Source organism: Phalacrocorax aristotelis, chromosome 28 (assembly GCF_949628215.1).
Source record: "Phalacrocorax aristotelis chromosome 28, bGulAri2.1, whole genome shotgun sequence".
Classification (NCBI taxonomy): Eukaryota; Metazoa; Chordata; class Aves; order Suliformes; family Phalacrocoracidae; genus Phalacrocorax; species Phalacrocorax aristotelis.
The window spans coordinates 289,652-314,865 of NC_134303.1; the positions used below are offsets into that span (position 1 = coordinate 289,652).

Here is a 25,214-nt window from a genome sequence, read left to right on the forward strand (position 1 = left end):
AACGTAACCGGCCAAAGGCTTTCAGGTGACCCAAAACACAGTACACAAAAAATAACCGGGGAGAGCCCTACATTGTGGAAAAGCGAACGATGCCCGACCGGGGCTTCTCTGCGGGGCCCGGCCCCCGCCCCGCCCCCGGCCCGACCCGCACGGAGATACCCCCCGGCCCGCGCCAGGCCTCACCTCACACGGAGACCCACCCGCTGCCCGAACTCACCCACCAGCGCTCTCCGGCCCCCGGACACGGCCGCGCTGCTCTCTCAGGCGGCTGCCGCAGGCGAGGCTCGGGCACCGCCAGGCCTCCAGGCGTCCCGAGGGGCTGCCGGCCACCGCAGGGGATGGCTGCCGGCGGCCGGACCGCCGCGGCGCTCCCCGCCCAGCTCCCAGCAGGCTCCGCCGGCCGCGGGCTTCCCACGCCGGGCCGCAGAGGGGCCCCGGCACCGCACAGGGACGCCTCGCGACCCGGCCGCCACACGCACCGGCCCTTCGGCCTCCACACGCACCGCTCCCGCCCCCGCTCCGACGCGCCGCGCACGCGCCACCGGAAGCCCGAGCCCCGCGGGGCGGCCCTTAAAGGGCGGCCGGAAGGAACGGCCCCCACCGGCCCCGCCCCCGCGCCGGACCGCCCCCGCGCCCAGCCGGTGAGCGCCAGCGCCCCCTGCTGGCCGGGCCGCGCTCAGCTCGCGAGGGCGCCGAGGGCCGGGCGGGGCGGGGCGCGCCGGCTCGGGGCCAGCGCCTTCTCGGGGCGAGCGGGAAACCCCTGCGGGCCCCGGTCACGGCCGGGCAGAGCCGCGCGCCCTCCGAGAGCTGCTGAACGGGGCTGCCGCTCGTGACACATACCGAGCCGTCTGCGACGGGAGCGGGCAGAGGAGGAAGGGGCCGGCGGCCGCGGGGCCTGGCCGCAGGCGGGGGGGAGGGGCTGGGGCCCGGGGGGCCGCCCCCCTCCTCACAGTTCCCTCACAGTTCCCTCTCAGTTCCTTCCCAGTACATAACAGTTACCTCCCAGTACATCCCAGTAGATCCTGGTACATCCCAAATCCCTGCCAGTTCCACCCGGTACAACCCAGTACAAGCCTGTACATCCTAGTTCCTCCACGGTACATCCCAGGGCATCCCCGCACATTGTAGTGCCTCCCAGTACATCCCAGGTCCCTCCCAGTACTGGGAGGGACCTGGGATGTACTGGGAGGGAACTGGGATGTACTGGGAGGGACCTGGGATGTACTGGGAGGGAACTGGGATGTACTGGGATGTAATGGGACGGAACTGGGATGAATTGGGAGGCACTGGGAAAGAAGTGGTAGCGAACCGGGAGGGAATTGGGATGTACGGGGATGAACTGGTAGGAAACTGGGATGTACTGGCATGGAACGGGGATGTATTGGGATGTACAGGAACGGAACTGGAATGTACTGCGATGTACTGGGATGTACTGGGAGCAAATTGGAATTTACTGGGATGTACTGGGAGGAAACTGGGATATACTGGGTGGAAACTGGAATATACTGGGAGGCACTGGGAGGGAAGTGGGTGTCAACTGGGACATTCCAGTTTCCTCCCAGTACATCCCAGTTCTCTACCAGTGCAGCCCAGTACATCCCATTTCCCGCCCAGTCCGTCCCAGTTCCCTCCCAGTCCGTCCCAGTTCCCTCCCAGTACATCCCAGTTCCCTCACAGTTCACTCCCAGTTCCATTCCAGTACATCCCAGTACATGCCAGTTGCCTCCCAGTTTCCTCTAAGTACATCCCAGTACTTCAAAGTTCCATCCCAGTACATCCCAGTTCCCTCCCACTCCGTCCCAGTACATCCCAGTTCCCTCCCAGTACATCCTACTACATACCAGTTCCCTCCCAGTTCACTCCCAGTACACAACAGTTACCTCCCAGTACGTCCCAGTTCCCTCCCAGTACGTCCCAGTACATCCCAGTTCCGTCCCAGTTCCCTACCAGTGCGTCCTAGTTCCCTCCCAGTACGTCCCAGTTCCCTCTTAGTCCATTCCAGTTCCCTCCAGTATATCCCAGTACATCCCAGTTCCCTCCAGTACATCTCAGTTCCCTCACAGTTCACACACAGTTCACTCCCAGTTCCATTCCAGTACATCCCAGTACATGCCAGTTCCCTCCCAGTACATCCCAGTTCCCTCACAGTTCACACACAGTTCACTCCCAGTTCCATTCCAGTACATCCCAGTACATGCCAGTTCCCTCCCAGTACATCACACTACATCCCAGTTCCCTCCCAGTTCCTGCTAAGTACACCCCAGTACTTCACAGTTCCCTCCCAGCACATCCCAGTACGTCCCAGTTCCCCTCAGTACATAACACTTCCCTCCCAGTACATACCAGTACATCCCAGTGTCCTCACAGTACGTCCCAGTTCCCTCCCAGTACATCCCAGTTCCCTCCCAGTCCGTCCCAATCCCCTCCCAGTACATCCCAGTTCCCTGCCAGTATGTCCCAGTACATCCCAGTTCCCTCCCAGTACATACCAGTTCCCTCCCAGTTCCCTCCCACTACATCCCAGTTCCCTCCCAGTACATACCAGTTCCCTCCCAGTACATCCCAGTACATCCTGGTACATCCCAGTTCTCACCCAGTACATCCTACTACATACCAGTTCACTCCCAGTACATCCCAGTTCCCTACCAGTACATCCCAGTTCCCTCCCTGTTCCTTCCCAGTACTTCACAGTTCCCTCCCAGCACATCCCAGTACGTCCCAGTTCCCCTCAGTACATAACACTTCCCTCCCAGTACATACCAGTACATCCCAGTGTCCTCACAGTACGTCCCAGTTCCCTCCCAGTACATCCCAGTTCCCTCCCAGTCCGTCCCAATCCCCTCCCAGTACATCCCAGTTCCCTCCCAGTATGTCCCAGTACATCCCAGTTCCCTCCCAGTAAATCCCAGTTCCCTCCCAGTTCCCTCCCACTGCATCCCAGTTCCCTCCCAGTACATCCCAGTACATCCTGGTACATCCCAGTTCCCACCCAGTACATCCTACTACATACCAGTTCACTCCCAGTACATCCCAGTTCCCTCCCAGTACATCCCAGTTCCCTCCCTGTTCCTTCCCATTACATAACAGTTACCTCCCAGTACATCCCAGTAGATCCTGGTACATCCCAAATCCCTGCCAGTTCCACCCGGTACAACCCAGTACAAGCCTGTACATCCTAGTTCCTCCACGGTACATCCCAGGACATCCCCGCACATTGTAGTGCCTCCCAGTACATCCCAGTTCCCTCCCAGTACTGGGAGGGACCTGGGATGTACTGGGAGGGAACTGGGACGTACTGGGAGGGAACTGGGATGTACTGGGAGGGAACTGAGATGTACTGGGATGTAATGGGACGGAACTGGGATGTATTGGGAGGCACTGGGAAAGAACTGGCAGTGAACCGGGAGGGAATTGGGATGTACGGGGATGAACTGGTAGGAAACTGGGATGTACTGGCATGGAACGGGGACGTATTGGGATGTACAGGAACAGAACTGGAATGTACAGCGATGTATTGGCATGTACTGGCAGCGAGCTGGGATTTACTGGGATGTACTGGGAGGAAACTGGGATATACTGGGAGGCACTGGGAGGGAAGTGGGTGTCAACTGGGACATTCCAGTTTCCTCCCAGTACATGCCAGTTCCCTACCAGTGCAGCCCAGTACATCCCAATCCCTCCCAGTACATCCCAGATCCCTCCCAGTCTGTCCCAGTACATCCCAGTACATCCCAGTTCCCTCACAGTACATCCCCGTTCCCTCACAGTTCACACACAGTTCACTCCCAGTTCCATTCCAGTACATCCCAGTACATGCCACTTTCCTCCAAGTAAATCCCAGTTCCCTCCCACTACATCCAAGTTCCCTCCCACTTCCCTCTAAGTACATCCCAGTACTTCACAGTTCACTCCCAGTACATCCCAGTTCCCCCTCGGTACATAACAGTTCCCTCCCAGTACACCCCAGTACATCCCAGTTCCCTCCCAGTATGTCCCACTACATCCCAGTTCCCTCCCAGTCCATCCCAGTACATCCCAGTAAATCCCAATTCCCAACACTTTCCACCCAGTACATCCCAGTTCCCTCCCAGTACATACCAGTTCCCTCCCAGTACATCCTGGTACATCCCAGTTCCCACCCAGTACATCCTACTACATACCAGTTCCCTCCCAGTTCACTCCCAGCACATCCCCGTACTTCACAGTTCCATCCCAGTACATCCCAGTACGTCCCAGTTCCCCTCAGTACATAACACTTCCCTCCCAGTACATACCAGTACATCCCAGTGTCCTCACAGTACGTCCCAGTTCCCTCCCAGTACATCCCAGTTCCTTACCAGTACATCCCAGTTCCCTACCAGTTCCTTCCCAGTACACAACAGTTACCTCCCAGTACATCCCAGTACATCCCAGTACATCCTGGTACATCCCAAATCCCTGCCAGTTCCACCCGGTACAACCCAGTACAAGCCTGTACATCCTAGTTCCTCCACGGTACATCCCAGGGCATCCCCGCACATTGTAGTGCCTCCCAGTACATCCCAGTTCCCTCCCAGTACTGGGAGGGAACTGGGATGTACTGGGAGGGAACTGGGATGTACTGGGAGGGAACTGGGATGTACTGGGATGTAATGGGACGGAACTGGGATGTATTGGGAGGCACTGGGAAAGAAGTGGTAGTGAACCGGGAGGGAATTGGGATGTACGGGGATGAACTGGTAGGAAACTGGGATGTACTGGAATGGAACGGGGATGTATTGGGATGTACAGGAACGGAACTGGAATGTACGGCGATGTATTGGCATGTACTGGGAGGAAACTGGGATTTACTGGGATGTACTGGGAGGAAACTGGGATATACTGGGAGGAAACTGGGATATACTGGGAGGAAACTGGGAGGGAAGTGGGTGTCAACTGGGACATTCCAGTTTCCTCCCAGTACATCCCAGTTCCCTACCAGTGCAGCCCAGTACATCCCAGATCCCTCCCAGATCCCTCCCAGTACATCCCAGTTCCCTCCAAGTACATCCCAGTTCCCTCCCAGTTCACACACAGTTCACTCCCAGTTCCATTCCAGTACATCCCAGTACATGCCAGTTGCCTCCCAGTTTCCTCTAAGTACATCCCAGTACTTCAAAGTTCCCTCCCAGTACATCCCAGTTCCCTCACAGTACATCCCAGTACTTCACAGTTCACTCCCACTACATCCCAGTACGTCCCAGTTCCCCCTTGGTACATAACACTTCCCTCCCAATACATCCAAGTTCCCTCCCAGTACATCCCAATCCTCTCCCAGTACATCCCAGTTCCCTGCCAGTATGTCCCAGTACATCCCAGTTCCTCCCAGTACATACCCGTTCCCTCCCAGTACATACCAGTTACCTCCCACTACATCCCAGTTCCCTCCCAGTACATCCCAGTTCCCTCCCAGTACATCCTGGTACATCCTGGTACATCCCAGTTCCCACCCAGTACATCCTACTACATACCAGTTCCCTCCCAGTTCACTCCCAGTACATCCCAGTACTTCACAGTTCCATCCCAGTACATCCCAGTACATCCCAGTACGCACCAGTTCCCCTCAGTACATAACACTTCCCTCCCAGTACATAACAGTACATCCCAGTGTCCTCACACTACGTCCCAGTTCCCTCCCAGTACATCCCAGTTACCTCCCAGTACATCCCAGTAGATCCTGGTACATCCCAAATCCCTGCCAGTTCCACCCGGTACAACCCAGTACAAGCCTGTACATCCTAGTTCCTCCACGGTACATCCCAGGACATCCCCGCACATTGTAGTGCCTCCCAGTACATCCCAGTTCCCTCCCAGTACTGGGAGGGACCTGGGATGTACTGGGAGGGACCTGGGATGTACTGGGAGGGAACTGGGACGTACTGGGAGGGACCGGGGATGTACTGGGAGGGACCTGGGATGTACTGGGATGTAATGGGACGGAACTGGGATGTATTGGGAGGCACTGGGAAAGAAGTGGTAGCGAACCGGGAGGGAATTGGGATGTACGGGGATGAACTGGTAGGGAACTGGGATGTACTGGCATGGAACGGGGATGTATTGGGATGTACAGGAACGGAACTGGAATGTACTGGGATGTACTGGGAGCGAACTGGGATTTACTGGGATGTACTGGGAGGAAACTGGGATATACTGGGAGGAAACTGGGAGGGAAGTGGGTGTCAACTGGGACATTCCAGTTCCCTACCAGTGCATCCCAGTTCCCTACCAGTGCATCCCAGTCCGTCCCAGTTCCCTCCCAGTCCGTCCCAGATCCCTCCCAGTTCCCTCCCAGTACATCCTACTACATACCAGTTCCCTCCCAGTTCCCTCCCAGTACACAGAAGTTACCTCCCAGTACGTCCCAGTACATCCGAGTACGTCCCAGTACATCCCAGTTCCGTCCCTGTTTCCGACCAGTGCGTCCTAGTTCCCTCCCAGTACGTCCCAGTTCCCTCTTATTCCATTCCAGTTCCCTCCAGGATATCCCAGTACATCCCAGTTCCCTCCAGTACATCTCAGTTCTCTCCCATTTCCCTCCAAGTACATCCCAGTTCCCTCCCAGTTCACTCCCAGTACATAACACTTCCCTCCCAGTACATCCCAGTTCCCCTCAGTACATAACACTTCCCTCCCAGTACATAACAGTACATCCCAGTGTCGTCACAGTACGTCCCAGTTCCCTCCCAGTACATCCCAGTTTCCTCCCAGTACATCCCAGTTCCCTCCCTGTTCCTTCCCAGTACATAACAGTTACCTCCCAGTACATACCAGTACATCCCAGTAGATCCTGGTACATCCCAAATCCCTGCCAGTTCCACCCGGTACAACCCAGTACAAGCCTGTACATCCTAGTTCCTCCACAGTACATCCCAGGGCATCCCCGCACATTGTAGTGCCTCCCAGTACATCCCAGGTCCCTCCCAGTTCACTCCCAGTACAAAACAGTTACCTCCCAGTACATCCCAGTACATCCCAGTAGATCCTGGTACATCCCAAATCCCTGCCAGTTCCACCCGGTACAACCCAGTACAAGCCTGTACATCCTAGTTCCTCCACGGTACATCCCAGGACATCCCCGCACATTGTAGTGCCTCCCAGTACATCCCAGCTCCCTCCCAGTACTGGGAGGGAACTGGGATGTACTGGGAGGGAACTGGGATGTACTGGGATGTAATGGGACGGAACTGGGATGTATTGGGAGGCACTGGGAAAGAAGTGGTAGTGAACCGGGAGGGAATTGGGATGTACGGGGATGAACTGGTAGGAAACTGGGATGTACTGGCATGGAACGGGGATGTATTGGGATGTACAGGAACGGAACTGGAATGTACTGGGATGTACTGCGAGCAAACTGGGATTTACTGGGATGTACTGGGAGGAAACTGGGATATACTGGGAGGAAACTGGGAGGAAAGTGGGTGTCAACTGGGACATTCCAGTTTCATCCCAGTACATCCCAGTTCCCTACCAGTGCATCCCAGTCCGTCCCAGTTCCCTCCCAGTCCGTCCCAGTTCCCTCCCAGTCCGTCCCAGTACATCCCAGTTCCCTCCCAGTTCACTCCCAGTACATAACAGTTACCTCCCAGTACATCCCAGTAGATCCTGGTACATCCCAAATCCCTGCCAGTTCCACCCGGTACAACCCAGTACAAGCCTGTACATCCTAGTTCCTCCACAGTACATCCCAGGGCATCCCCGCACATTGTAGTGCCTCCCAGTACATCCCAGGTCCCTCCCAGTACTGGGAGGGAACTGGGATGTACTGGGAGGGAACTGGGATGTACTGGGAGGGACCTGGGATGTACTGGGATGTAATGGGACGGAACTGGGATGTAATGGGACGGAACTGGGAAAGAAGTGGTAGTGAACCGGGAGGGAATTGGGATGTACGGGGATGAACTGGTAGGGAACTGGGATGTACTGGCATGGAACGGGGATGTATTGGGATGTACAGGAACAGAACTGGAATGTACAGCGATGTATTGGCATGTACTGGCAACGAGCTGGGATTTACTGGGATGTACTGGGAGGAAACTGGGATATACTGGGAGGAAACTGGGATATACTGGGAGGCATTGGGAGGGAAGTGGGTGTCAACTGGGACATTCCAGTTTCCTCCCAGTACATCCCAGTTCCCTACCAGTGCAGCCCAGTACATCCCAGTTCCCTCCCAGTCCGTCCCAATCCCCTCCCAGTACATCCCAGTTCCCTGCCAGTATGTCCCAGTACATCCCAGTTCCCTACCAGTACATACCAGTTCCCTCCCACTACATCCCAGTACATCCCAGTTCCCTCCCAGTACATACCAGTTCCCTCCCAGTACATCCCAGTACATCCTGGTACATCCCAGTTCCCACCCAGTACATCCTACTACATACCAGTTCCCTCCCAGTTCACTCCCAGTACATCCCAGTACTTCACAGTTCCTTCCCAGTACATCCCAGTATGTCCCAGTTCCCCTCAGTACATAACACTTCCCTCCCAGTACATACCAGTACATCCCAGTGTCCTCACGGTACGTCCCAGTTCCCTACCAGTACATCCCAGTTCCCTCCCAGTTCACTCCCAGTACATAACAGTTACCTCCCAGTACATCCCAGTAGATCCTGGTACATCCCAAATCCCTGCCAGTTCCACCCGGTACAACCCAGTACAAGCCTGTACATCCTAGTTCCTCCACAGTACATCCCAGGGCATCCCCGCACATTGTAGTGCCTCCCAGTACATCCCAGTTCTGGGAGGGAACCTGGGATGTACTGGGAGGGACCTGGGATGTACTGGGAGGGACCTGGGATGTACTGGGATGTAATGGGACGGAACTGGGATGTATTGGGAGGCACTGGGAAAGAAGTGGTAGTGAACCGGGAGGGAATTGGGATGTACGGGGATGAACTGGTAGGGAACTGGGATGTACTGGCATGGAACGGGGATGTATTGGGATGTACAGGAACGGAACTGGAATGTACTGCGATGTACTGGGATGTACTGGGAGTGAACCGGGATTTACTGGGATGTACTGGGAGGAAACTGGGATATACTGGGAGGAAACTGGGATATACTGGGAGGAAACTGGGATATACTGGGAGGCATTGGGAGGGAAGTGGGTGTCAACTGGGACATTCCAGTTTCCTCCCAGTACATCCCAGTTCCCTACCAGTGCAGCCCAGTACATCCCAGTTCCCTCCCAGTCCGTCCCAATCCCCTCCCAGTACATCCCAGTTCCCTGCCAGTATTTCCCAGTACATCCCAGTTCCCTCCCAGTACATACCAGTTCCCTCCCAGTACATCCCAGTACATCCTGGTACATCCCAGTTCCCACCCAGTACATCCTACTACATACCAGTTCCCTCCCAGTTCACTCCCAGTACATCCCAGTACTTCACAGTTCCCTCCCAGTACATCCCAGTACGTCCCAGTTCCCCTCAGTACATAACACTTCCCTCCCAGTACATACCAGTACATCCCAGTGTCCTCACCGTACGTCCCAGTTCCCTCACAGTACATCCCAGTTCCCTACCAGTACATCCCAGTTCCCTACCAGTACATCCCAGTACATAACAGTTCCCTCCCAGTACATCCCAGTTCCCTCCCAGTACATCCCAGTTCCCTCCCAGTACATCCCAGTTCCCTCCCAGTTCCCTCCCACTACATCCCAGTACATCCCAGTTCCCTCCCAGTACATACCAGTTCCCTCCCACTACATCCCAGTACATCCTGGTACATCCCAGTTCCCACCCAGTACATCCTACTACATACCAGTTCCCTCCCAGTTCACTCCCAGTACATCCCAGTACTTCACAGTTCCCTCCCAGTACATCCCAGTACGTCCCAGTTCCCCTCAGTACATAACACTTCCCTCCCAGTACATACCAGTACATCCCAGTGTCCTCACGGTACGTCCCAGTTCCCTACCAGTACATCCCAGTTCCCTCCCAGTTCACTCCCAGTACATAACAGTTACCTCCCAGTACATCCTAGTGATCCTAGGACATTTCAAATCCCTGCCAGTTCCACCCGGTACAACCCAGTACAAGCCTGTACATCCTAGTTCCTCCACGGTACATCCCAGGGCATCCCCGCACATTGTAGTGCCTCCCAGTACATCCCAGGTCCCTCCCAGTCCGTCCCAATCCCCTCCCAGTACATCCCAGTTCCCTGCCAGTATGTCCCAGTACATCCCAGTTCCCTCCCAGTACATACCAGTTCCCTCCCAGTTCCCTCCCACTACATCCCAGTTCCCTCCCAGTACATACCAGTTCCCTCCCAGTACATCCCAGTTCCCTCCCAGTACATCCCAGTTCCCACCCAGTACATCCTACTACATAGGACGGAACTGGGATGTAATGGGACGCACTGGGAAAGAAGTGGTAGTGAACCGGGAGGGAATTGGGATGTACGGGGATGAACTGGTAGGGAACTGGGATGTACTGGCATGGAACGGGGATGTATTGGGATGTACAGGAACGGAACTGGAATGTACTGCGATGTACTGGGATGTACTGGGAGCAAACTGGGATTTACTGGGATGTACTGGGAGGAAACTGGGATATACTGGGAGGCACTGGGAGGGAAGTGGGTGTCAACTGGGACATTCCAGTTTCCTCCCAGTACATCCCAGTTCCCTACCAGTGCAGCCCAGTACATCCCAGTTCCCTCCCAGTCCGTCCCAATCCCCTCCCAGTACATCCCAGTTCCCTGCCAGTATGTCCCAGTACATCCCAGTTCCCTCCCAGTACATCCTACTACATACCAGTTCCCTCCCAGTTCACTCCCAGTACACAACAGTTCCCTCCCAGTACGTCCCAGTTCCCTCCCAGTACGTCCCAGTTCCCTCCCAGTTCCGTCCCTGTTTCCGACCAGTGCGTCCTAGTTCCCTCTTATTCCATTCCAGTTCCCTCCAGTACATCTCAGTTCTCTCCCATTTCCCTCCAAGTACATCCCAGTTCCCTCCCAGTTCACTCCCAGTACACAACAGTTACCTCCCAGTACATCCCAGTACATCCCAGTAGATCCTACGACATTTCAAATCCCTGCTAGTTCCACCCGGTACAACCCAGTACAAGCCTGTACATCCTAGTTCCTCCACAGTACATCCCAGGGCATCCCCGCACATTGTAGTGCCTCCCAGTACATCCCAGATCCCTCCCAGTACTGGGAGGGAACTGGGATGTACTGGGAGGGAACTGGGATGTACTGGGATGTAATGGGACGGAACTGGGATGTATTGGGAGGCACTGGGAAAGAAGTGGTAGTGAACCGGGAGGGAATTGGGATGTACGGGGATGAACTAGTAGGGAACTGGGATGTACTGGCATGGAACGGGGATGTATTGGGATGTACAGGAACGGAACTGGAATGTACGGCGATGTATTGGGATGTACTGGGAGCGAACTGGGATTTACTGGGATGTACTGGGAGGAAACTGGGATTTACTGGGAGGAAACTGGGATTTACTGGGAGGAAACTGGGATTTACTGGGAGGAAACTGGGATTTACTGGGAGGAAACTGGGATTTACTGGGAGGAAACTGGGATATACTGGGAGGAAACTGGGATATACTGGGAGGAAACTGGGAGGGAAGTGGGTGTCAACTGGGACATTCCAGTGTCCTCCCAGTATCCCAGTTCCCTACCAGTGCAGCCCAGTACATCCCAGATCCCTCCCAGTCCCTCCCAGTACCCTCACAGTACATCCCAGTTCCCTCCCAGTTCACACACAGTTCACTCCCAGTTCCATTCCAGTACGTCCCACTACATCCCAGTTGCCTCCCAGTTTCCTCTAAGTACATCCCAGTACTTCAAAGTTCCCTCCCAGTACATCCCAGTTCCCTCACAGTACATCCCAGTACTTCACAGTTCACTCCCACTACATCCCAGTACGTCCCAGTTCCCCCTTGGTACATAACACTTACCTCCCAATACATCCAAGTTCCCTCCCAGTACATCCCAATCCACTCCCAGTACATCCCAGTTCCCTGCCAGTATGTCCCCAGTACATCCCAGTTCCCTCCCAGTACATACCAGTTCCCTCCCAGTACATCCCAGTACATCCCAGTTCCCTCCCAGTACATACCAGTTCCCTCCTAGTACATCCCAGTACATCCTGGTACATCCCAGTTCCCACCCAGTACATCCTACTACATACCAGTTCCCTCCCAGTTCACTCCCAGTACATCCCAGTACTTCACAGTTCCCTCTAAGTACATCCCAGTACATCCCAGTTCCCCTCAGTACATAACACTTCCGTCCCAGTACATAACAGTACATCCCAGTGTCCTCACAGTACGTCCCAGTTCCCTACCAGTACATCCCAGTTCCCTACCAGTACATCCCAGTTCCCTACCAGTACATCCCAGTTCCCTACCAGTACATCCCAGTTCCTTACCAGTACATCCCAGTTCCCTCCCTGTTCCTCCACAGTACATCCCAGGGCATCCCCGCACATTGTAGTGCCTCCCAGTACATCCCAGATCCCTCCCAGTACTGGGAGGGAACTGGGATGTACTGGGAGGGAACTGGGATATACTGGGATGTAATGGGACGGAACTGGGATGTATCGGGAGGCACTGGGAAAGAAGTGGTAGTGAACCGGGAGGGAATTGGGATGTACGGGGATGAACTGGTAGGGAACTGGGATGTACTGGCATGGAACGGGGATGTATTGGGATGTACAGGCACGGAACTGGAATGTACTGCGATGTACTGGGATGTACTGGGAGCAAACTGGGATTTACTGGGATGTACTGGGAGGAGACTGGGATATACTGGGAGGCACTGGGAGGGAAGTGGGTGTCAACTGGGACATTCCAGATTCCTCCCAGTACATCCCAGTTCCCTACCAGTGCAGCCCAGTACATCCCAGATCCCTCACAGTTCACACACAGTTCACTCCCAGTTCCATTCCAGTACATCCCAGTACATGCCACTTTCCTCCAAGTAAATCCCAGTTCTCTCCCACTACATCCAAGTTCCCTCCCACTTCCCTCTAAGTACATCCCAGTACTTCACAGTCCCCTCCCAGTACACCCCAGTACATCCCAGTTCCCTCCCAGTATGTCCCACTACATCCCAGTTCCCTCCCAGTCCATCCCAGTTCCCTCCCAGTAAATCCCAATTCCCAACACTTTCCTCCCAGTACATCCCAGTTCCCTCCCAGTACATCCCAGTACTTCACAGTTCCCTCCCAGCACATCCCAGTACGTCCCAGTTACCCTCAGTACATAACACTTCCCTCCCAGTACATACCAGTACATCCCAGTTCCCTACCAGTTCCTTCCCAGTACATAACAGTTACCTCCCAGTACATCCCAGTACATCCTGGTACAACCCAAATTCCTGCCAGTTCCACCCGGTACAACCCAGTACAAGCCTGTACATCCTAGTTCCTCCACACTACATCCCAGGACATCCCAGGACATTGTAGAGCCTCCCAGTACGTCCCAGTTCCCTCCCAGTACAACCCAGTAGATCCTGGTACGTCCCCGTTCCCCGCACTATACGTCCCCGTTCCCCGCACTGTACGTCCCCGTTCCCCGCACTGTACTGGGAGGACAACCGAGCCTGCGCAGTGACTGACATAGGGAACGAGCAAGTTTGTACCCATCACTAGACAAGACAATAATGACTATGTATGAGTATGTGAAATTTTCATCTATAAATTGTACGGGAAAGGTGCGTGAGGTACGCACGCCAGGAGGAGCGATCCCCCGTGCATCCGGCGCCGCGAATAAAGAATGCCTGCTCTTTAATACTAAATTGGTGTTGAGGAGTCGTTTCCGATTTTAACGCGTTTTTCGGTAACACAGGGAGTCAGATCAAGAGAGCCAGAGAACAACAAAACACCGACAGGCTACAGGACAGAGCAGGAGGAATAAAAAAAAAAAAAAAAACGGAGCCAGAGCCAGGCAGAGAGAGGCGGAGAAAGAAAAAGGAGCCACAGGCTACAGGACAGAGAGAGGGAGGACTGAAAAGACGGGGAGGCAGGGAGCCACTCAGAGCGAGACGGAGAAAGAAGGTGCGGGGGGGGCGCAAAAAAAAATAATTTTGCAGCAGGTAAGGAAAGAGAGGGGGCCGGGGGAGAGACAGGGAGGGCCCAGGACGTACAAGAGAGGCAACGGGGCCCCAGTGGCCCAGGACTCACCGCGACTCTCGCTCTCAGCACTGCTGGCACAATTTAGCCGTTCAGATGCTTCTTTCCCCTCCTCTCCTCCCTGCCTCTTCTGCAGCTCCAGACTCTAGGCCGTCCTCCACCTGAAGAGAATACGTGGGTGTCTTACAGCTCTTACCAGATGAGGCTTCCTAGGCACGTAGCCTAGCTCGCTCGTGCACTACACGCCCGTACCCAACTCCGGGTTACGCGTACAGACCCTACGGTGCACGTTGGTGGCCTGGCCCGCTGCGGGCTATGAAGGGGGATCCTTCCTCCCCCACCTGCATGGACAGGCTCTCTCTTGCCTGCGGCAGGAAGGCAGCTGGCAGCCAGAGCACCTTCAGTTTCTTCTTCTTTACCTTTCGTTGGCGTCTCCAGCTTCAGCCGAGGCAGCTCCTGTCCGCAGCCGGGAAGGGCTTTGTCTATCCCTTTTCGGCCCTGCGCTGCGAGGACGGCGAGGACGGGCAGAGAGAAGCCACGCGAGCCTGAGACGGCCGCAGGCAACGGCATCCCCGGGGGAAGGACAGACAACCACGTCCTCAGCACGGTCTCTGGGAGAGGGAAAGAAGAAACAGCGACCGTCATTACCGTCGATCGACCCTGGCCAAAGCCTCTCCTTCCGCAGGGGCTTCTGGACACACCGCTCCCTCCCCACGCTACTGCTAAGGGCCCCTGCGCCAAGGGGGAATCCAGTGCGCTTGAGGGACGGCTTGCTGCCTTCACGACAGGGCCTGGGGGTGGCCTAAGGCTATGCAGCACGCTTATGGGGAGGTGCCGGAGCTGGGGGCAGGCGCACGGGGCAAGGGGGGCCAGGGGAGGCTGAGCGGGACCTCCGGTGGGCCGGGGACGCGGCCATCATCTGCGCCCTGGGCACGGGGAAAAGGTCATCGTCCTCCTCCTTTCCCTCTTCCCTTCTGTCAGCTCCCGGGGAACTCACCGCTTCTCGGGAAGCGGCCGCACCCGCAAGCCCCCAGTAATCAACACGAAGCCAACCCCAAAAATACACCTCGCGTACCGTACGCGCCACGGCCGTCCGGCACCCGAGCGCCGGAAGACCGCGCCTCCCGCCATGCCCGGCGAACCACGTGACAGGGCCGGCAGCCACTGCGCCAGGAATACAGCTCCCGGCATGCTCTGCGGCACAACCCGGCCGCCCGGCAGCCGCAAGGACTACAGCTCCCGGCATGCTCTGCGGCACAACCCGGCCGCCCGGCGGCCGGTTTGATGCGGAGCCACCCAGCATCCCTGCGAGCACAGCTGCAGGCGCAACAGCAGTTACGCAGCCACAACTAGGCACTAAACAAAGGCTTTCCAACACTGGAGGTCTAGAACAGGTAGACATTAGCACAGAAGCACAAGGGGCTCCGTCACCCTGCACAAATCTCCCCGTGCCTACACACGCACACGTTCAGAAGTTAGTTATCAGAAAACGCCCGACTCAGCCATTTGCCACAGTCACGAGACTCACGACATGATAACACGACATGACACGCGAGGTGGGCTCAGAGTTTTAAGGCAAGAAATACCTCCCACGCCCCCCACCCGAGATCTTTCAGGGTCCACACCTGCCATCGCCCCGCACCAAACCTACCCGGCCAAAGGCTTTCAGGTGGCCCGAAACACTGTACACAGAAAATAACCAGGGACAGACCTGCATTGTTCGGAAGCGAACGATGCCCGACCGGGGCTCCTCTGCGGGGCACGGAGCCCCCCGGCCCCGCCCGGAGACACACACCCGCCCCCCGCTGCCCGAACTCACCCACCAGCGCTCTCCGGCCCCCGGACACGGCCGCGCTGCTCTCTCAGGCGGCTGCCGCAGGCGAGGCTCGGGCACCGCCAGGCCTCCAGGCGTCCCGAGGGGCTGCCGGCCACCGCAGGGGATGGCTGCCGGCGGCCGGACCGCCGCGGCGCTCCCCGCCCAGCTCCGAGCAGGCTCCGCCGGCCGCGGGCTTCCCACGCCGGGCCGCAGAGGGGCCCCGGCACCGCACAGGGACGCCTCGCGACCCGGCCGCCACTCGCACCGGCCCTTCGGCCTCCACACGCACCGCTCCCGCCCCCGCTCCGACGCGCCGCGCACGCGCCACCGGAAGCCCGAGCCCCGCGGGGCGGTCCTTAAAGGGCGGCCGGAAGGAACGGCCCCCACCGGCCCCGCCACCGCGCCCAGCCGGTGAGCGCCAGCGCCCCCTGCTGGCCGGGCCGCGCTCAGCTCGCGAGGGCGCCGAGGGCCGGGCGGGGCGGGACGCGCCGGCTCGGGGCCAGCGCCTTCTCGGGGCGAGCGGGAAACCCCTGCGGGCCCCGGTCACGGCCGGGCACAGCCGCGCGCCCTCCGAGAGCTGCTGAACGGGGCTGCCGCTCGTGACACATACCGAGCCGTCCGCGACGGGAGCGGGCAGAGGAGGAAGGGGCCGGCGGCCGCGGCGCCCTGGCCCCAGGCGGGGGGGGGGGGCTGGGGCCCGGGGGGCCGCCCCCCTCCTCACAGTTCCCTCACAGTTCCCCTCCTCACAGTTCCCTCACAGTTCCCTCACAGTTCCCTCACAGTTCCCCCCATGGACGGAACCGGGACCTACTGTGAGGCACTGGGAAAGAAGTGGGAGGAAGCCGGGACAGACCAATATAGCCCAGTATGGACTAGACCAATATAGCCCAGTATGGACTGGAGGGAACTGCGAGGGAACCGCGAGAGAACCCCACAGAACAAACCATGGGGCACGAGAAGGCAGAGAATTAAGAATTAGGGACAGGGAGCCAGAAAAAAAAAAGAAAAAAACCAAAGGGAGACAGAGAGCAAAAGGAATCGCAATGCGTACGGAGAGAAGAGAGAAACAATTCTAGCATAGGGTCACGGGGGAGCCAGGGACAGCAAGATGGAGAAAGGACAGAAGCTACAGGCTACAGGGCAGAGAGGGAAGAATTAATGAATAGACACAGAGAGCTGGGCAGAAAGACATGGAGAAAGGCTAAAGATCACACGGCCTACAGGGAAGAGAGAAGAGAGGGAGGAATTTTAAAAACAGGGGCAAGAAGCCAGAGAGAGGGAGAGAGAAGCAACAATAAAATGGGGACAAGCCACAGGGCAGCGAGGAGGGAATCAATGAATAAGAACACGAGACCAAAGAGAACACAATGTAGAATGGAAAAAAGGAACAGCGGCCTACAGGGAAGGAGGAATTAAAGATCAGGGACTGGGAGGCAGACAGAGACACATGAAGAAACAAGTGAAAAAAAAGAAAAAAACAAACCAACAGCAATGGGCTACAAAGACAGAGAGGGAGGAAATGAGGAAATAAAACGTCGCAGCAAGGAGCTGGACAGAGAGAGATGAGGACAAACAAATAGCACGGGTCCACGTGACAGAGAACGTGGAATTAGAACACAGAGAGAGGGAGCCGGACAGAGAGAGAGGCCGAGAGAAACATCTAGACAGGCTACAGCGGGCAGAGGCAGGAATTAAAACCTAGGGACAGGGAGCTGGACAGAGAGAGATGGAGGTCACAGGGAACAGCGGTGGCTGCAGGAAGAACAGGAATTCATGAATAGGGAAAGGGAGCTGGACAGAGAAGAACTCAGAAAGGCAAGAACAGTAGCAGGGTACAGAGCAGAGAAGACAAATTAAAAAGCACGGGGGGAGCGTTGAGGCAGACAGAGAGAGATTAAGAAAAAAGTCACGGGCTACGTGGCAAAGCAGGAGGAATTCAGAAACGAGGATGGGAACCAAGGGAGAGTGTGCTGGTGAAGGATAACGGGCATTAAAAGTGAGGGACGGGGAGCTGGGAAAAGCGAGGCAGAGAAAAACAGAATCACAGAGAGAATCACACAAAGCCAAAAAAGAAGAAACTGAACAACAGGAACAGGTGTAACCAAAGCGATGAAATCAACCAACCAGAGACGGTGTTCCATTACGGGAACATGGAGCGTACCAATCAGCGCACCTGTCGATCTGCATTTTAGTGCCTAGGCGATCGTTAATGTCAGCAGAACAACAGACAACATGCTTCTGTCAGAAAAGGATGACAAAACGCGGTTTCGCTTAGCGGACTGAGAAAACTAGCCAAGACTGCCAAGAGTAAGAGCCGAGAAGCTAAAAGGTAATTCCGGCAGGGGGAGATCGCGACCACCGACTCACAGACCACCACCGACCCAAGTAACACCACCTACTCAGAAGAGAACAACGGAAGAGGACAACCGAGCCTGCGCAGTGATTGACATACGGAACGAGCAAGTTTGTACCCATCGCTAGACAAGACAATAACGACTATGTATGAGTATGTAAAATTTTCATCTACAAATTGTACAGGAAAGGTGCGTGAGGTACGCACGCCAGGAGGAGCGATCCCCCGTGCATCCGGCGCCGTGAATATAGAATGCCTGCTCTTTAATACTAAATTGGTGTTGAGGAGTCGTTTCCGATTTTAACGCGTTTTTCGGTAACAGTTTTGGCACCCCAGGTGGGAACCTGCTTTTGAATCTCGACGGATCCGTGGGATCGTGGGACCTGCAGCCGGCCCCGAGGAATTCTCCGGGAGAGCTTCCGATCCCCGGGCCAGAGAATTCTGAGCAAGATCCCCTGGATTGAGGTAAACAAGGCATTCTTTGAAGAAGAAACTTAGGTAGAATAATACGTGGGGTTAGTTTCCCACATAGGATAGGATAGCGGGTTTGAGTCCCACAGGCCTGCCCGTAAGGCGCGGCGAAAGCCACGCAGGGTCGGGGCCAAGAGGTGCCTCGGTTGGTAAGTCTCTGCTAGGCGAAAGCCTGTGGAGCGGGACCCGAGGGTAGGGGAGTCTTCAACAGGGGGTTGAAGTCTCCAGGGGTATCTAGCAGGGGGCTACAGATCCCAGTGGCAGATTTCCAGTGAGACCTCTAACGGGGGTTGGAGTCCCTCTGACTAGTATTTGTGATAGTGTACTATCACAACTACTAGTCGACTGGGAGACGGGAGCATTACTGAGTAGGAAACCTATCCCACAGAGAACACCTTTGCGATGTATTTTGAAGCACTGGAAAGACGTCGGGGGCGGTGACCCACTAACTCGGAAACCATTAATTGAATATTGCAATCATTGGTGGCCAACGTATCAATTGGAAGGTGGGCACAAATGGCCAGAACACGAGACATTGCAATATCGTACCATCTTGCAATTAATGTTGTTTTGTAAAAAGGGAAGGCAAACGGGAAGAAGTGGCATATGTTGATTTGTTCTTTACACCGTGGAATCATCCCGAGCAGCAGAAACAGCGTGAGGTATGTCCACAAGATTCTACGGCAATGTTTCTGAAAAGAGGAAAACGTGGTGAGAACTTGAAAGAGTGTTGCTCTACTTGTGATACTGGATACTTCGCTTGATGAAACTGACAAGAAAATAGTACTGAATACAGCCAGAAGGCAGGTGCAGGGAGCACATGCTAACGGGAATTTACAGAGAACAATGAATAAGAATTTTCCATCTACAAATCCCGAGTGGGACCCTAATCAGCCAGGACCCAGGGGAATGTTGACTAGATGTCAGAGAGAGATTTTATTTGGAGTAAGACAAGCAATGCCAAAAGCAATAAATTGGTCAAAATTTATGAAGTGAGACAAGAATTAAGTGAGTCCCCTTCAGCCTTTATGGAAAGACTGAAGGTGACCACCAGAAAATATACTCATTTGAACCCAGAAAAACCAGAAAAAGCAATTCAGCTGGTCTCTATATTCATAAGACAATCAGCCCCAGATGGGGGCGGGGGGAGAGAAAACAACCTTCAGAAACTAGAACAACCTGAATCCAGAGATCTGGGTTAAATGCTTGAAGTAGCTTGGCATGAAGGAGACCAGGGGAATCAACCCTAGCTGAACACCTGGTTACACTGAAGCTACGGAATGAAGAAATAGAATTTTTGGTAGATACGGGAGCCACTTATTTGGTATTGAATACACGTGAAGAGAAATTTGATCATAAATCAGTAGATGTTGCTAGCGCAACAGGGCAAAGAAAAATTAGCCCCTCTCAGAGCCATTAAAGTTTAAATTGGAGAAGCAATGGGCAACTCACCAGTTTCTGCATATGCCTGAATGTCCACTGCCTCTGTTATGACGAGATCTATTAGGTCAATTAGATGCTCAAGTAACTTTTAAAGATGGAGAGATTAAATCACTAATACCAGAATCAAAAGCCACAGAGGCGAGAGCGTTTATGTTACAGGATTCCTCCAGGGAGGAACGGGTTCCCGAGGAAGTGGAAAACGTAGTAATTCCTTTGGTTTGAGCGAGCGGAGCTCCGGAGCGATCTAAGTGGGCAGAGCCGGTAAAAGTAACCTTAAAGCCTGGAGCCAAGCCCGTAAGACAAAAACAATACCCTATTAAGCGAGAGGCTCGAAAAGGATTACAGAAGTTAATTATAAAATTTTTCAGAATATGAGCTTTTAGTGGAATGTGAATCAGAATATAGTACTCCTGTGTCGCCAGTAAAGAAATCTAGAGGCAAAGAGTATTAGCTAGTTCACGATTTAAGGGCTATAAATCAGGTGGTCCAAGATATACATCCGGTAGTAGCTAATCCATACGCTTTACTGACCTCTTTTAAAGGAGGAGCATAAACGGTTTACTGTACTAGATTTGAAGGACGCCTTCTTTTGCATACCTCCAGGCATAAAAAGTCAAAGCCTATTTGCTTTGGAATGGGAAAGCCCCACCACAGAATGAAAGACACAGCTACCATGGACCGTACTTCCACAAGGATTTAAAAATAGTCCTACGATACTTGAGACTCAGCTGTCAAAAAAAAATTAGAGATATAGAAAAAACAGAACCCAGGGAGAGGCATCTTGTTACAGAATGCGGATGACATTCTGATAGCGGCACAAAGTAAAGAAAAATGTTTTGAAATTTTTAAATTTTCTGGGCCAAGGAAGATGCGGAGTTTCCAGAAACAAAACCCAAATAGGAAAAGAAGCAGCCATTTATTTAGGATTTGAAATATCTCAAAGACAAAGACAATTAGAAAGTGAAAAGAAAGAAACTATTTGTCAAATTCCCGAACCTAGCAGCCCGAAGGAACTGAGAGCTTTTCTGAAAACAATGAAATAGCATCAGCTCTGGATTCTGAACTATAGACTGTATGTAAAACCATTATTTGAGGCATTGAAAGACTCAAAAGGATAAATATTTAACCTGGACGCCCGGATGCCAAACGGCATTCAAAGAACTGAAAAGAGCCTCGATGATGGCCCCTGCATTAGGCCTACCTGATTTCACTAAACCTTTTCAGTTGTTTGTCCACGAAAGACAACATTTAGCCCTTGGAGTGCTGACACAGCGACTGGGAACCTGGAAGAGACCTGTGGGCTACTTCTCCAAACAACCTGACCACGCGAGTTAAAGATGGCCTGGGTGTTTACGGGCAGTAGCAACAACAGCGCTGCCGATCCGGGAAGCCCCAAAGTTAACAATGGGACAGAAGATGACAGTATATGTCCCGCACATAGCGGTGACTGTTTTAGAACAAAAGGGGGGTCGTTGGCTATCCCTTAGCAGAATGTTGAAATATCAAGTTGTTCTGTTAGAACAAGACGATGTGGAATCGAAGACTACTGCTATACTGAATCCTGCTATGTTTTTAACAACAGAAAACCTTACGGACAATTTAGAACACGATCGCTTGCTAACTATTGAACAAGTCTATTCCAGCAGACCAGACCTGAGACACAAACCTCTGGGAAAATCCTGATCTGGAGTTGTTTACAGATGGAAGAAGCTCTGGGCGAGAAGAGAAGCGAATGGCCGGATATGCTGTCGTTATCGCCGCCGAGGGAATGGAGTCAGGGGTGCTGCCTGCAAACACCTCAGCACAGAAAGCAGTATTGGTAGCATTGAAGCGAGCTCTGCGAATGGCAGAAGGACAAAGGATAAATATCTAGACTGATTCCAAACGTGCATTTGGTGTGATCCACGATCATGGAGCTATTGGGAAGGAGAAAGGACTGCCATCAGCCCAAGAATCATCAATACAGCATAAAGAAGAAATTCTCCAACTTCCGGAAGACGTGCAGAAACCAAAAGAAGTGGCGGTAAAGCGTTGCAAAGCTCATCAATTTGGCCAGACGGCTGTAAACATAAGCAAACGACTGACCGATAAAGCTGCAAAGAGGACTGCAGAGCAAGGTATCCTTGCACTAGTACCAGTAAAACAGATCAGAATTCCAAAGTTGAAACCGAGATATAATAAATTGGATGAGCAATTAGCAGAACAATTGGAAGCATCACAAAACACAGAGAGATGGTAGGTAACACCAGAAAAACAAGTAATAACAACAACCACCCCACAAGTTATGACAGAACTTGCAAAAGAAAACCATGAGCAAACACATTAGGGTGTAGGCGCTACGGTTTTGAGTTTAAAAACATCTGTAGCGTGTGTACGCACGACAAGAATAGTTAAACCCATAGTAGCTAAGTGTCCAATCTGTCCTAGAAATAATCCCCTGAACCAAAGGAAACAACCTTTAGGAGTAACAAAACAAAAAATTCTCCCGGAAATTATTAGCAAATTAAGTTCTCTGAGTTACCCAGACAAAATAGATAGAGCAGTATTTGTCAGTGCTGATTGACAAATTTTCTAGATGGCCAGAAGCTTTCTCGTGCTGCACCGACAAAGCTAGAGTAGTAGTTAAGACGTTGCTGAAGGAAATAATACCAAGATTTAGAGTGCCAACGGGAATGTCCTCTGATAGAGCACCACATTTTTTTGCAGAGGTACTTCAACAAATTAATAAAATTTTGGGTAGAAAATGGGACCTGCATACACCCTGGAGACCACAATCAAGTGAAAAATTTCAGAACATGAAGCAAACACTAAACTGACATAGTGGAATATTATTGATCTAGGATGGAAGTATTGAGAAAATTATTATTTCAGAACTTCCAAACAGGGGAAATGTAACCAAAGTGATGAAATCAACCAGAGACGGTGTTCCATTACGGGAACATGGAGCGTACCAATCAGCGTATCTGTCGATCTGCATTTTAGTCCGTAGGCGATCATTAATGCGAACAGAACAACAGACAACGTGCTTCTGTCAGAAAAGGATGACAAAACGCGGTTTCGCTTAGCGGACTGAGAAAACTAGCCAAGACTGCCAAGAGTAAGAGCCGAGAAGCTAAAAGGTAATTCCGGCAGGGGGAGATCGCGACCACCGACTCACAGACCACCACCGACCCAAGTAACAGAAGAGAACAACGGAAGAGGACAACCGAGCCTGCGCAGCGATTTACATACGGAACGAGCAAGTTTGTACCAATCAGCAGACAGGACAATAATGACTATGTATGAATACGTAAAACATTGATCTACAAATTGTACGGGAAAGGTGCGTGAGGTACGCACGCCAGGAGGAGCGATCCCCCGTGCATCCGGCGCCGCGAATAAAGAATGCCTGCTCTTTAATACTAAATTGGTGTTGAGGAGTCGTTTCCGATTTTAACGCGTTTTTCGGTAACACAGGGAGTCAGATCAAGAGAGCCAGAGAACAACAAAACACCGACAGGCTACAGGACAGAGCAGGAGGAATAAAAAAAAAAAAAAAACGGAGCCAGAGCCAGGCAGAGAGAGGCGGAGAAAGAAAAAGGAGCCACAGGCTACAGGACAGAGAGAGGGAGGACTGAAAAGACGGGGAGGCAGGGAGACACTCAGAGCGAGATGGAGAAAGAAGGTGCGGGGGGGGGGGCGCAAAAAAAAAAAGTAAATTTTGCAGCAGGTAAGGAAAGAGAGGGGGCCGGGGGAGAGACAGGGAGGGCCCAGGACGCACAAGAGAGGCAACGGGGCCCCAGTGGCCCAGGACTCACCGCGACTCTCGCTCTCAGCGCTGCTGGCACAATTTAGCCGTTCAGATGCTTCTTTCCCCTCCTCTCCTCCCTGCCTCTTCTGCAGCTCCAGACTCTAGGCCGTCCTCCACCTGAAGAGAATACGTGGGTGTCTTACAGCTCTTACCAGATGAGGCTTCCTAGGCACGTAGCCTAGCTCGCTCGTGCACTACACGCCCGTACCCAACTCCGGGTTACGCGTACAGACCCTACGGTGCACGTTGGTGGCCTGGCCCGCTGCGGGCTATGAAGGGGGATCCTTCCTCCCCCACCTGCATGGACAGGCTCTCTCTTGCCTGCGGCAGGAAGGCAGCTGGCAGCCAGAGCACCTTCAGTTTCTTCTTCTTTACCTTTCGTTGGCGTCTCCAGCTTCAGCCGAGGCAGCTCCTGTCCGCAGCCGGGAAGGGCTTTGTCTATCCCTTTTCGGCCCTGCGCTGCGAGGACGGCGAGGACGGGCAGAGAGAAGCCACGCGAGCCTGAGACGGCCACAGGCAACGGCATCCCCGGGGGAAGGACAGACAACCACGTCCTCAGCACGGTCTCTGGGAGAGGGAAAGAAGAAACAGTGACCGTCATTACCGTCGATCGACCCTGGCCAAAGCCTCTCCTTCCGCAGGGGCTTCTGGACACACCGCTCCCTCCCCACGCTACTGCTAAGGGCCCCTGCACCAAGGGGGAATCCAGTGCGCTTGAGGGACGGCTTGCTGCCTTCACGACAGGGCCTGGGGGCGGCCTAAGGCTATGCAGCACGCTTATGGGGAGGTGCCGGAGCTGGGGGCAGGCGCACGGGGCAAGGGGGGCCCGGGGAGGCTGAGCGGGACCTCCGGTGGGCCGGGGAGGCGGCCATCATCTGCGCCCTGGGCACGGGGAAAAGGTCATCGTCCTCCTCCTTTCCCTCTTCCCTTCTGTCAGCTCCCGGGGAACTCACCGCTTCTCGGGAAGCGGCCGCACCCGCAAGCCCCCAGTAATCAACACGAATCCAACCCCAAAAATACACCTCGCGTACCGTACGCGCCACGGCCGCCCGGCACCCGAGCGCCGGAAGACCGCGCCTCCCGCCATGCCCGGCGAACCACGTGACAGGGCCGGCAGCCACTGCGCCAGGAATACGGCTCCCGGCATGCTCTGCGGCACAACCCGGCCGCCCGGCAGCCGCAAGGACTACAGCTCCCGGCATGCTCTGCGGCACAACCCGGCCGCCCGGCGGCCG

The 25,214-nt window shown here is 54.3% G+C and overlaps 1 long non-coding RNA gene across 1 annotated transcript; it reads right to left on the bottom strand.

The window, feature by feature from the left end:
* Positions 1–13,406: 13,406 nt before the first annotated feature.
* Positions 13,407–24,630, bottom strand: LOC142048849 (uncharacterized). Its single transcript, XR_012657547.1, has 4 exons — positions 24,355–24,630; positions 23,987–24,096; positions 14,526–14,717; positions 13,407–14,267 (listed from the first exon to the last, which is right to left on the bottom strand). It is a non-coding gene; the product is annotated as an uncharacterized LOC142048849 (long non-coding RNA).
* Between the last annotated feature and the right edge of the window lie 584 nt (positions 24,631–25,214).